Source organism: Gavia stellata, chromosome 6 (assembly GCF_030936135.1).
Source record: "Gavia stellata isolate bGavSte3 chromosome 6, bGavSte3.hap2, whole genome shotgun sequence".
Taxonomy (NCBI): domain Eukaryota; kingdom Metazoa; phylum Chordata; class Aves; order Gaviiformes; family Gaviidae; genus Gavia; species Gavia stellata.
Genome location: NC_082599.1, coordinates 18,626,017 through 18,640,106, shown reverse-complemented (window position 1 = coordinate 18,640,106; position 14,090 = coordinate 18,626,017). Strand labels below are relative to the sequence as shown.

Genomic DNA, 14,090 nt, shown 5'->3' with positions numbered 1-14,090 from the left:
CACTTTTCTTAAAAAACCAGAAAAACAAAAAACAACAAACAACCCAAACCCAACAAAAAACACAAGCAAAACCCACATACACACACACAAAAAATTCCTCTCCCAAGCACCCCCCTTCTCCACGTGAATTCAGGGTCTATGGGGTATCTAAGATTGACAGTCCTGGGACAGATCGTTTCCCTAAGACATAAAACAGGAACAATACATGTGGACATGATGTTGCATATCCTTTAGCCACCTGCCAACATAATTTTGATTACAAATCATCCAAGGGACTATGTTATTTCTATACTACTTTGATCATATCTCATTTGATGGCAGTGATATAAGCCAGTGGGAAAACTGCTGGTTTTCAGTTGGGTCAGCACTGCACCAAGAGTAACTCATCAGTATTAATTAAACAGCCATCAGATGGCTCAAGGCCGTACTATCTACATCACAAACCCTCTTGGCTTAGTGCCACAGACACCGCTTACCACATGTGAAATTTCTTTCTCTCTTCTTTTGTTTCCTAAATGTTCAAAGGTTGAAGATTGCATTTTCTCCAGAAGAGAACTATTGAAGTTCTGGAATTTTTTCAAGGTTTTGTACAAAGCAAGCAAGTCTCCATGGCAAACAACTCTGTTGCAACACTATGAGGTACTACTCCAATGGGAGGATAACCAGCAATGGCCAGGTTTTTTATCTTGTCCCCATTGCTGGTGAGTCTCATCAGTAAAATAAGATGGCAGGAACAACACTTAGCCACTACAGATCCCACTTAAAAGTGTTCAGTATACTTACTCCACTCTGCAGTTAACTTGCTACTCATACTACTACCTTCAGCATATTATTACAGCAAAGAGCTCTTCCATGTCACTTTAACATCAAAACAACTAGGATCTGACAAGCTCCTCACTTTTGTTTTCAAAGACAAATATAGAACAAGAAGTTCAACTCTCTGACCCAGTCTCCCCTTTCTCAAACCCCCTTCAGTAACCAGCTATCCCTTCTGAAGGTATATCAACAGAGGACAAGCTTAAAAGCATCGTGAACCTCACTCAGCTCAACCTACTTCCGAAATCCCAGTTTCCACAGCATTGCACATGGAAGCCTATCAACATATTCTAGCAAAAAAGGAAAGTTAACAAAAATTCCCTTACATGTTTCCTAAGACTGCGATGCTATTTTGGACTGACTCATACAGACTTCTCATAATTTGGGATATATTAAGTAAAAGCAGAAGACAGACAACCAGATGACAAGCATGTATGACATTTACCAGTTTAACAGGGTGGGGAGGAAAGGACAGGGCCGAGATGGAATTGCTAAGGCTGCTCTACTTCTCCATTGCCATTTTAATTTCCACGTACAACTAGAACAGGAAGTTGCACATGGTTTCTGGAAATGGATTTCCCTTAGCCTCCTACTCTTGGCCATGACCAATATGAAATACCGCAATTATATCTGCTGGAAACATCCACATGGCCTCAACAGTCCTAGCAGCACTTACTCCATCCTGAGCCACAATCTTCCCCAGCCAAAATCTGTTCAGACTAAATCTGGGCACTCTGTCAGAGGGCCCTGGCCCAACAAGAAACCATGCCACCAGTCAACCCCTCCTCCAAGGACCACCTCTCAGACTTGTACATGGACGCACCTAGCAGCGTGTTCTTGGCTCCATCCTGTGCAAGTGCACCTGAACACAAACACTGCAGCCTGATGGCAGGTTGAAAGCCAGTACAAGTCTTGAAGAGAAGTCCTGTATGTAGGCACAGAGAGGACATCGCTACGTCCCTGGTGCTGAATGCATTATCCCACTACTGTTAAAGTAAATTCATTAGTCAGACTGATGATGTGTTCAGAAATTAGACATTTCCACTGTGCAGTTATTAGCATAATGATTAAACTTGATTGCAAACTCTTGGGGAGAAGAGCAGTGTCAGCCATTGGGGATGGCACACAGAAAGAAGCCTGTAGAAAGAAGCAGCCAGAAGTCTGTATTTGTTAAGATCTTGTCTCCAGGATAATTGAGCCCACAATTCAGAGTCTAGGGGAGGCAGAGAACAAAACACTGGCACAGGAGAATGGCAGGAAAAAAAGAGACCGGCCAACTCCTAATGTCACATTAGGCAAAAGTTAAACATACACTACACAAATATTGACCAGTGAAGTGTTTAAAGCTAACTGAGGAAGGTACACTGGTGCCCTGGTAAAGGTGCTCCAAACACTGTGGTGGGTTACAGGCCTCTGAACTGCACCACAGCATTTCAAGGTAAGGCCTTACAGCTCCGCAATAACAATGACCACAGACTCGTGCATGACTGGCCACTGGCCTGTGCAATACTGGACAGCTAAGTACACGCTGAGGAGTTACTGAACTTCTGCAAGAAACCTAACTGTGCAGGAAAGTGGCTGGGATCAATATATTGCTAGAGTTACCTTAATCAGGGAGGGAGGTGTTAGTGAGCGGTAAAATACTTCCTTGAGAGATAAAGCGGTACATCAGGACACAATTTAACAAACTACAGAGACAGCTGTCCAAACTTCTGTGGCCTGCCTCCTCCCCAATGCTTCGGTATAGCACGGTTTTCCTAAATGAGGTCAATGTTCTTTTTGGATTTGAGTTGTGTATACCCATTCAGCAATACAGACAGTGTTTACTCCCAGCAGTACATAGCTAATGTAAACAACAGCTATGCATTTGGTTTAAGAACTACCATGAAGAAATCTAAGCAAATGGGCAGGAGGGGAAGAGTACACAGGGAAAGTATCTTTAGTCAAATAAGATCTGCAGACTGCTTAAAATCTGTTTTTCCAGGATGTTTGCTTAAGTCACATAATTGTTTGCAGAACCTCTGCTTTCTAAAAATGCATTTGGAAAAATTCACACCACATTTTCTTTATTCTGTTTCTACTGATTAGATGATGCTTTTAAACTTTATCGAACTAGGTGACCTGTCATTATCCAATAATGACCAGTCAGCAGCGTTCTCTCAATCTTATTCCAGGCAAACAGTTCACATGGAAAACAGCCTTTGAAAAGCTTTTCAGATTTCCAAAAGAATAAATGGTTAGATACATTTATTTCAAGTAATTCAGCCAGCTCTAATAGAGAGCATCTCCGAAGAGTTTGTACATTGACTGAAGGACTACACATTTAATGCAGCCCAGGAAAATACAGTTTCACAAAGATGTTGAGTTGAAAATAAGATGCAAGTTACTTGGAGTTGTGGTCCCATCAAGATCCTGTTGCTCCCAGGTCTGGAGGTCTAGAAGTAAGAAGCAAGCTAACTGGGATTGAAGCTTGATATTCTGTCTGCCAGCGAAGAAGCATGCTGCACTGCAAGAGGCATGCTTAAAGCAGCAAAATCCCAAGTGACTGAACTTGAATATCTCTCAGAGCTTATGGAAACCATCCCCCGCTTCCTGAAGTTTCATTATTTGTTAATGTTCCACAGCCTGTGCTAAGAAAAGGGAAAAACACATTATTTTAACCGAAATACCACGAACACCTGCAGAAGTTCTCTCCTCCAGTTTTAGCATCCAGATGCCAGAGTAGTATTCTACTACATCAGAGATGCTTCAAAACTGTAATATATAAAGGACAAGCATGTCTATGGTCAGCAGTCATTCAACTGTCAAAATAAGGCACTAACAGACATGTCTACAGGTCACATGGATGAACACCATTCATATAGTACAGAAACAGGTATGCTTAATTACACCTCAATTTAGGAGGAGACTAAACCAGTGATGCATAAGTGGCAAGCAGACCATCCTCAGTGTGCAGAGAGGAACAAAGAAAATGAAGGATGGTCTAGCTCTTATCAGCTTACAGGCTTATAACTTTGTCAGTGCTGTCTCTTAGCATGAGATTTAGGGTGTATGAGGAAACTAAATCCAAACACAGTGGCACAGGTAAGAGATTAGATAATTGAGAAAGTCTAATTTCTTTCAGGCTGTTTGACTGGACTTCTCTCTTTACCTTAATGACCCATAATTACATGAAGAGAGCACATTTCTGGTGTGACTTACAGGTTTCACCTCCCAAATGGAGATTGTCCTCAGTTACTTCAGCGTCTCACTCATCACCACAGCAGGCAAAAAGTGCCCTGAGTTGGAGCACTGGAATAACATATTTCTACCGTTCATCCACTCTCAAATGCCACATTTCATCTGCCAAGACACACATGCAGATCCACTGCATAATTTCAAGCTAAGTTTATTTTTTTTAAAAAGCATCCAGTTTTAAATAGTACTTGAATTTCTTCTAATTAAGAGGAATAAGCAATTTGCTAGTCTGCATGAGTTGGCATGTTATTAGCTTACCATACACTATCTATCAGCTATTAGAGACCAAAAATACGTACGCTGCTCAAGAACTTCAGTAACACCTTCTCCAGCCTAGTTTAGGTGACAAGCCTTATCCACAGTACAACTCATCTCTTTTAGTCCTGTACTACATCTGGCCATTGCTGTATCTTGCCCAATACTTGACTTAACAACACACATAAGAAAATACTATAAATGAACAAAGAAGGATCAGCTTCCCAAAGAGGAAGTTTATCCCCTCTCCAGTCAGATAAAGGTTGATTTGTGGTTTGAAGGCTTATCCTGCAACCTTATTCAGCCTGGTCTTGAACGCAGTTCAAAAATATAACTTAAAGAAGAAAAAACAATCCCATAAGACACTGAGTTCAACAAGAAAGCAGAATTTCCTAAGATCAAATCAAGCCTTTCAGTCATTATTCAATATTTCCTTGTTCTTATATTTTCAAAAGATGGCCCAACTGACCTTTCCTGAAGCAATGATATGACACCATGACCTACTTGTTGTCACTTCGTATAGAAGTTTGTTAGCTTTTAATCACACCCTTGTTGCTCCTGGTTTTGCCACATGCAGGAATTTGAGATAGCATGACAAGATCAGGTTGACAAGACATTATTTTTCTCTTGCAAGCAGAGAACAGAGAAGCCAGTTAGAGAAAATAGCAAGCTATGTTTCAATCGCCGTGTGACACCACAGTGAATTGTACTGTCGGATCCATTGTAAATAACCATCCCAGGACAATATGTGAGAGGAGAAAGCAAGGCTTTTAAGCATGAACAGGTGAAGCTACAAAACCATTACACATTAGCGTTCATACGAGGGTACATTCAGGAAAAAGTCATAGCCGTTTAGCAGATTCTCAAAGAGGAAGCAAACAAAGTATAAGATCTATGATTCTATGGTCATGCACTATTTACATGCCCATCAGACGTAATTAAGCACAATATTAGGCAAAATTATTAAATAATATAACTATTTGCTGGAACCAGGTATGAACATTAGAAAGGAAAGTGACAGCTTTAGTAATCTATTTTTTGCAATTGAGGAAGAGGCAGACATACTTCTATGGTGGTTATTTCTACATGTACAGCCAGCGTTCCAAATGTGAATGACTGAACAAAGCGAATCGTGGCCTTCACTAGTTGCCACTCAAACTGTGCTAGTCCAAAACATATTCTGATTTTTCTCAAAAAAGAAAAATCCTGCATACAGTACAGCTTTTAACCAAAAAAATCAACAATTTATTTCCACTACCACCACAATGCCCTTTCCATTATGGCATTAGCAGCAGGGTCAGTTAAGAATCAAAAATATTCTCCAGGAGAATAAACAATTCTGAAAAAATAAATAGAAATAAGTTACCGTGATTATTAAGTGTTTAGCCATAAATTATATCAATTAATACAATTTCACACACACTTTTTTCCATTACAACAAAGAAAAACTTTTCACTTTGTGCTCTGCGACTGCCCCAGTGATGCAGAGGTCATACTGTTCCAGATGATGTTGCGGAAGGAGGGATACATAGCAGGGCACAGCAGCCACATGACAAGTGTTTGGTAAGGTTAACACAGTTGGATAGGTTTCCACACTTTTTCGAAGTTACAATAAAACAACAGAAGCTGTCCCAGCTTTAGAAGAGCAGCTAATAAGTCATTCATACACCTCCCATGAACTAATAAAAGAGTTTGTTCACTGCATATATATATGACCTGTAAGGGGGCTTTTACAAGGCATGCATAACAGATACCAATGGGTCCCAAAAGGCTGCTAGTAAAGAGAACAAAGTCAAACCAGCAGCAGTATAAAGAGCAGCAGAATGTTACTGCCGGCTTATAGAACACTCATATGAATCATTACTTGGTTTTCCATCTACAGATCGGTATTAACTTAGCACTTTCATGCCCCCCAATAAAACCAGCCAGCTGAACAGCACAGGAAATCCAGCCACAAGCACCCAGCAGCATGTGTTCATGAGTTTGAGTGGCAGATTATGAAGAGGGGTAGCTTCAGTGATGCAGTACAACCAAGACTGATCTGCTCCATAATAAGCTTCTTGTACTTTCTTTTCCCCTACTGTAGTCAGCTCAAGCATAACAGTACCCAGCTACCATGAAAACCAACGTCCCAAATTGCTGCACTGGATGGCACAGATACAGTGACCGACTTAATGCTTTGGTAGCTGGTTACCTGCTGCTGTATTAGACACAATGTTCTTCTAACCATCACCTCATACACCGCATTTCCTTTTTGCTTTGCCCTTATGCCACTAAAACATAGACAGAGATAAGAAAACCCTAATTCCATGTAAAACAGGAGCCATTCACATGTGAAGGCTGCTGGTTTACTGAGACTTGAAATAGAAGGAAAATTAATTTCAGGCAACAATCTAATCAGATGTATCCGAACAAAAGAAAAAAAAGACTCCTTGAAAAGTCCAATATGTGACTTTACAGCAGATGAGTGACGCATTTCGTTTATGTGGGGTATCCTCTACATATGAGAGGTTTTCATTAAAAAAGAAAGATTGCACAAACACCCTTGACTCCTTTGTTGCACAAAATTATCAAAAAGGCCTTTCAGAGTAATGTTCACAGTCCTGGGATTTTTGGCTTTGATTTCAGAAAACAAGAGGCTGCATCAGATCTCTTAATTTAGCATTTAATGAGGTATCTAGAGCTTTTGACCAAATACCCATTCAGCAGAAAGGAGATTTTAATGATCTAAAACTCATTGAGAACTATGTGTTCAGACTACCCTCCTACTAGACTGTGGAATGGGAATCAGCATATGAAGGAATTCACTACAGTCAACAGCTATTAAAGTCGGCAAACTCCCCTATACCCCAAAACCACGTTCAAATCCTGCATTCACAAAAAATAAAAAAGTGGGAATAAAGAATGACAGGAAACAAAAAAGTTTCTGGCTTCGTTTATTCTTCTCCATCAAAGCAACTGCCCTTCCCCATCACAGAAAGGCTGACAATTGTGATTGCTCTCTCATAGGTGTACATAACTAAGTATTATGGGGTGGGGTTTTTTGTTTTGATTTTTTTTTGTTGGTCATATGTTGGAGTTTTTTTTGACTGCGTCAGCTGAACTGTACAGGAATTACAGACAGATCCTACGTGTATTCATTTGTGGTCATGAAGGGAATTTCTCAACAGAACAGCTGACAAGGCAACCCTTACACATTATACTACGTTTTGAGCTATTTATACATATCATGTAGAAGCTGATATGCACAAAGTTAACGATTTTCATAAGCAGACAGATAACCAGAGCAAGCACAGTACAATTTCTTGGAGCCTTGGCCTCTATCACAGAGAGTACAGGAAGAACAGGATGTGAAGCAAAGGCCACAGAGATAACCGTCAGCAGTTTATTAGGAGAGGGAATGTCACCCAAGGCAAGATTAATCTAAACAAAAGGTGCAAGTTTCTTTGCCATATTTAGAATATTTATGTCTACTGACAAGCAAGGGCAGTCCAAGTGAACCAGAGAGAAGACATTATCTTTCTAATGTATACAACATTATCTAATGCTCTAGTTCCTGCAGAAACACTTGGTCTCTTGACACACTTTTGGACATGCAGAAAGGAAGGTTTGTATGGAAGTGGAGCTTACAAGGATTTGTAGACATGGAGTCACAGTTTCTCCCCTGACTTTGTAATCCCCCTCACCATTTAGTTCGCATAGCTTATGATGTGCCTTGCAAGGATACAAAGTCAGCTTTTAGGATATATTCAACTACTGCAGTGTAACACTGAGAAGAGTCACACCAGAGGGTAACCTGTTCCAGTGCTGCAACACCCTCCAAAATAAAAAGGATTTTCCCAACTCCATGCACTAACCTGCTGAGTTTCAACTTGTGGATAACTGTTCAACAATACACTGTCACTACCAAGAGAAACACTAACTGCAAAGATGACAGAGCCAGACTTAAGTATTTGTAGGCTACCATCACGTCACTGCCTTGCTTCCTCTTTGTCAGACTAAACAAGCACAACTCCTTCAAATTCTTGCAGGCTGTATTCTCCATGCCCCTGACCATCTCAGCATCCCTCTCTGCTGGACTATCTCAAGTTTCCCTAAATCACTCTTGAACAAGGCACGGGTGACAAAAAAAAAATGGACACAGCACTCCAGACAAAGCCTTATCACTGCAGAGCAGATGATAATCACTGCCCCTCATCTGTCAGCCACACTCTTCCCAATGCAGCCCTGCCACGCTGTTTCACTTATTCAGATGGCTTTGTGTTGTCAGCTCATGCTGAGCACAGCATCCACCAGCACACCAGCTTCCTTTTCAGCAGGATGGTTACTCATGGAGTCACCTCCCAGCACATACGAATGCATGGGGTTATTCCACCTCAGGTGTAGGTCCTTGCACCTTGCCCAGTTTCCCAACGTTTCTGCTGGCTCAATCCTCAAGTTTCTCTGCACTGAAGCTCTGCCATTCAGCATATGAATGACCTTTCCTAATTTAGAGTTATCCCCGGCCATGCTGAATGGTCTCCCAAGAATATTCTGAACAGTGTGGGCTCCAGTATTGACCCTGCTTGTTAGCAGCCATCAAGTTTGCTAGTTCTGGCTAATTTTTTTTTCCCCGTTAACAGTCCTTTTGTCCAGCCCATGCATTCTTCATGTCAGAGAACAAGATCAGAGTTTTAAGCATCCTCTTCTTTTTAAAGATGCAACTTCAGGGTTAAAGTACCTGGACAGCTGTCCTTTGGAAGCACAGTCATCACTAAGAGGATCTGGAGAGGTCTTTTGCTCCCATCCATAAGTGTACTAAACTACTTTACATAATTGCTTGTTTCTAGGCATGACCACCCACATTCATCAGCAGATGATTTGTCACATTTTGTACCCTCTTGCTAATTCTTGACTTTCAAACATCAGTTTGAACTGTGTTGTGATCATGTATCACAATCCATGAAGGCAGTATCACATTAATCCAAGGACAGACACACACCCTCTAAGAGAAAGCTCTTTCCCACAGAGTCCCCACTGTACATGCACTGCCTTATGCCTCTTCAAACATCAGAGACCTGCTGAGCACCTAACAGCTCTTGTGCTCTTCTTCCCTAGCATCAAACACCAATTATTGTGTTCTCAACTTGCTGCTACTTAGGAGCTCACCCCTTCAAGCCCCAGAACATCTTCAGCAGAGCTCCTCTGAAACCTAATCAACATCAATGCTGACTGGTTGCTCACCCAATGGGAAGGCCTTAGTATTTGGGGATGGGAGTTGTGTGTATGTGTGATTTAACACAGGCTACAGCTGTAAGTTTCAGAAGTCCTACAAGAAAAGATAACTTTTGTGTTATTTCATTATTCCCCCTGACTTTAGCTAGACAACCATACCATAGAAACAGAAGGCATTTGGCTTTCTACTTGCATGCAGTATTTGAATTACACGTGCAATGAATTAGACATGGATGGTGACAGGCAAGATTCTTCTAAACTAATTCAGGGATTTTGGGGTTTTTTTTAGTTCTAAAAGCTTCTAACTTTTAATGATGACAAAAGATGCACGTATTTTTTTTGCTGAGAGTTATGCTTTCAGAACATATTGTTTTTTAATAGTCCATATTTTGCATTAGAGGAAAGCTTCAGATGCAGAAGAAAATTTTAACACTGACTGTTTCTTAAAAAGGAGTCTACTGCTTCCTTCATGCTTCAAGAGGCACGGTTTTAAATACTGAGCTATTTAAAAACTGTTTATGTCCAGAAAAAAAAAGGAGTAGTTGCTAGACCCAGTACTGCAGCTGCTCTGACATAAATGTGACCACTGATCAGTTACATTTTTCAGTTTTGACACAGTAAACAAGGATGTCCCTGTCAACCTCTCTCTCCTCTGACAAATCTGGCTCTGTCCCACCTTCATCCTCTTGAAGTTTGTGGAAGTGAAGCAGGAAAAAATTTATCTTAAAGTACATGTTTAAGTCAGCTCTTGTTTCGGGGGGGGGGGGGGGGGGGGGGGGGAAGAGGGGAGAACAACCAAGAAACAGCAAGTCAAAAGAGCAAAAGAACACAGGCCCAAATTTCTAGAGGAACAGTTTTCCCTTGTCAAATATTCAAGCTATGAAAAGCTGAATTTTTAACTCCTCTAATAAAAGACACTGACTTTCAGAATGAAGGGACATGAAGGGAGAGAGGGATATGAGAGGATTTTTTAATTTTGTTTTTTAAAGAATTAAGTCGTTGGCTCAGGGACCCATGCAAGAATGGCACAAATGAACATGAGTTTAAACAGCAAACTAGAATTTCATTTAATACACATAGGAAATAAACATTGTAAAGCACAAACTCCATTCAGAGCACAAATATACAGTGTCTTGCTTAATTCATCATCAGGGTGCATGAAAAAATCCTAGGTTTATTTAGTTGCAGCACACCTTAAGAAATATCATATGCTTAATGTTAAGGTCTTGATGCCCTCATCACCTCAATGTCCAAGGTCCTTCCTGGTGTCTCCAATTGCAAGCTGACCCTCAGCTTCTCCTTTCCCCTTTCACTGTTCAGTCTATGCATTTGCTCACCTTCCCTAAAATTGTTACAAAAGAAAATACTACCTATTCCAAACACCTTACACTTCATATGCTACAAAGAAAGCAAAACACCTGGCTATTGCTGCTCAATCTTCTTCAAGGAAAATGTCTTTTTGGTCACTTCAACTGAAGGCAATCTATACCATAGCAGAACTGCTGCTCTGCTACTGTCTAGCATTTACAGATGGACAAGTCAGCAGTGATTGCTAGGAGCCACATGGGGCTCAAGTGCTTCCTCCATTGCCTTTTTACACCAGTGTCCCATAGGGAAAGTTGAGAAGGCACACCATAGCAGTGCAGCACTCAGGCTGGCTCTGCTTTCCTATCTTAGATCAAAACTAGCTCAACTTCTACCTGAAATCTCCCTTCTAAGTATGGCCATTCTCAAGACAAAAGCAAAGTAAAGCACCAAATAGGAACTGACAGAAATATGCAATGGAACTGTGACTGCAACAGAAAGCTTGTAGTAGGGAGTCTAGAGGTATATATGCCTTAATATCTTTACTGAAGCCTTGATACTCATGTTGGTCTAAAGTATAGACTTGCTATCTTTTTCCCCCCAAATCTTGCCTAACAGGATGAGTAGGATCTCTTACACCAGAAGGGTTTGCAAACTTCCCCAGAACAGTGATCAAGTCTCTGCTCTGCCACATCAGAGCAGCTTGGAAAGGTCAAGTCAGCTTGGGAAAGCTCAAAGTCAGTATCAATGGTTTAAGCCAAAAAGCTAAGCTGTATATGCACAGCTCTGTAAGTTTGCTGTAGTAAATAATTATGTGGGAGGTCACTCCAGACCCACACGTTACAGCTGAAAGACAACTATGACTGCAAAAAGATATAGATGCAGCTGGGCAGGCTTCTGCTGTGGCTGCTATGTGAAAGCCACTCCTGGAGCTGTTCATTGCCTCTGTGTGCTCAGAGCAGTGCTCCCTCACCACAGTGTGATTACTCATGTGAAGCCTCTCTGTTTGCTCTCAATACAAAACCAAAAGTTGAATTAATTTTTTCCTATAAAAGCAAGCAAACTTTCCACCTGTAAAATTAAGCTCCAGTAACAAGAACATAACACACCACTCCATCACCTAACATTTCATGAGTAATTTTTCCAGTGAAGGAGGTACATAGCTAGGAAAAATATTGAGTGGATACTAATCAAGATTAGCTATCCAGTCATTTAGCCTAGAGTCATTCTGGAAAACATGCATAGAGAACTGAAACACAGTAGGGGAACAGAAACTGCCTTCAGGTCAGAAGAGCCACAGCATTTTCTTCCGTAGAAAAAGTTGGTTTTTTAAACCAGAAAAAGACTATCAAATTGTACCTTATCTCACAGATACCTGTTCTATGTTGCAAAACCCAGAATTGAGTAATTGACTGGCAATGCCTCAGATCTGTGTTTCTAGGCAATACTTCTTTTATGGAAAAGAATTCCATTTTGAGAATATGTTCATCCCCATGTTTTAGTGGCATGAAAATATTCACGACTGATACAAGCACAGGGAAAGACACTCTGGAGACCTCGGGGAATTTAGAAACAGTTTATCAAAGCAACTGCATAGCAGATTTAAGATACGCAGTTGAAGCATTTGAGCAGAAACATTTCAAAGCAAATAGCTGAGCTGGTATGTGTGCATTATCTGTATCCAGTTTAATTCTACAAAATTAGTCTGCAGAGGTTCATTTATAAGCAAGGATTAGTTTCAGGAAAAGACCAACCAGGACAGAAACTACAAGCAAGTGACCTTGCTAAACACTCCTCAAAAGCTCTACAAAGCTCTGATTGTTCACAGTCTTTAGCAAACAGTTCATGTATCAGGTGACTCAATAGCTTTCAGCATAGTGCCTTCAATTCAAGCAGCAAACAGTACAGAGGGTTAACAACTTTTGTGCTGGTATCAAACATTTTGGCTTTTTCCATGGTTAGTCATATCTGTGGGCCACTAAGAATTTAACAGTAATTGCTTCACACACTCTGCAGCTCTGAACCATGTAAGAAAATATGTGCACAGTATAAAAGGACATCCAATGTTTGGAAAGCCTGTAGGTTCAGTCATTTATCCAGTCGTTTCTTCAGAGGTAGTCATAATCCTAGCATCAGGAAATCTCTGAATACTTGACAGAATAAGAAACTTATCTACAGCAAATATACTTCCTCCTACTTTCCTGTCTCAGTGGCAGGTACTTCTAAAATACTTGATACAGCTTTTAACACTGTGTAGTTCTTAGCACATACTAACTTGACAAGCCTTTTTGAAAGGTTTGTTACTAGGAGGGCCCTTCCACATGCACTGGAATCTTCTCCCTGCTGACATGCTTTCAGAGAACCACTGTGCTGCCATTTAACAGAAAGATTTTTAGAAACCACAATTACTTTAAAAGAACAGCAAACAGAGGTTAGCAGGGCCTACAAGGAGACAGACAGCAGAGGCCATGAGAAGCATTTTCTTTCAAGTATTTGGTCTAAGGTGTACCACCAACAGGGTATCGGTTGACCAAAGGTTTTAAATTCACCAGCTGCACTGAAGAACATTTAAGGTTGAATCCTCTGAGACTTGTTTATGAAATGTCTCAGATAAGCATAGGACATAAAGCCCAAAGATTAAACTGAAGTTCAATAAGAGCATGTGACAGAGTGGACACTGGACCCTTAACACTCACTCAAGCCCACTTCAGAACAGCAATTAAGGGTGAAATAACTAGTGGATCCTGTCCCTCCCTTCCTTGGCACTAGTATAGCACCCACCTGATTATGCAATAAGCCACTTCCAAGTTAAACACAGCAGACATTTTTTGGCTGAGTTACCGTACAATCAGACCAGTGCCAGATCAGGTACAAGACAGGCAGCAGCAGCAACTCTACCCCCTCAGCAGCAGCCAGCTAGGGTGAAGCTTCAGCCAAGGGAACACAAGGCTTCCACTGACAGGGACAGGCCTGTTCCTTCCCTGTTTCCATATCCTCCCGGCATCAACTCTAGCAATACTGCAGTCACAGTACAAGTCAGGTCAGGTCACTCATCCAGCTGCCTTGGCTTGAGCAGGTAGTGGCAGCATGTGAACCCCTCTCCCTCTTCACACAGCTCATGAAATTATGTCCTCCAAGGGTATGAAAACAAATGAGATTTATTTAGTGTTGCAACATATGCAGTAAATACCACCACTCATATGGTACTTCCATCTGGATTTCCTTCAGAAACAGAATCCTTCTCTCTACCCCTCCCTCAACCG

At 41.0% G+C, this 14,090-nt stretch overlaps 1 protein-coding gene across 13 annotated transcripts in view; it reads right to left on the bottom strand.

Moving 5' to 3' along the window:
* Positions 1 to 14,090, bottom strand: part of ABI1 (abl interactor 1) — an 81,154-nt gene that overhangs the window by 42,478 nt on the left and 24,586 nt on the right. The window lies entirely within an intron of this gene.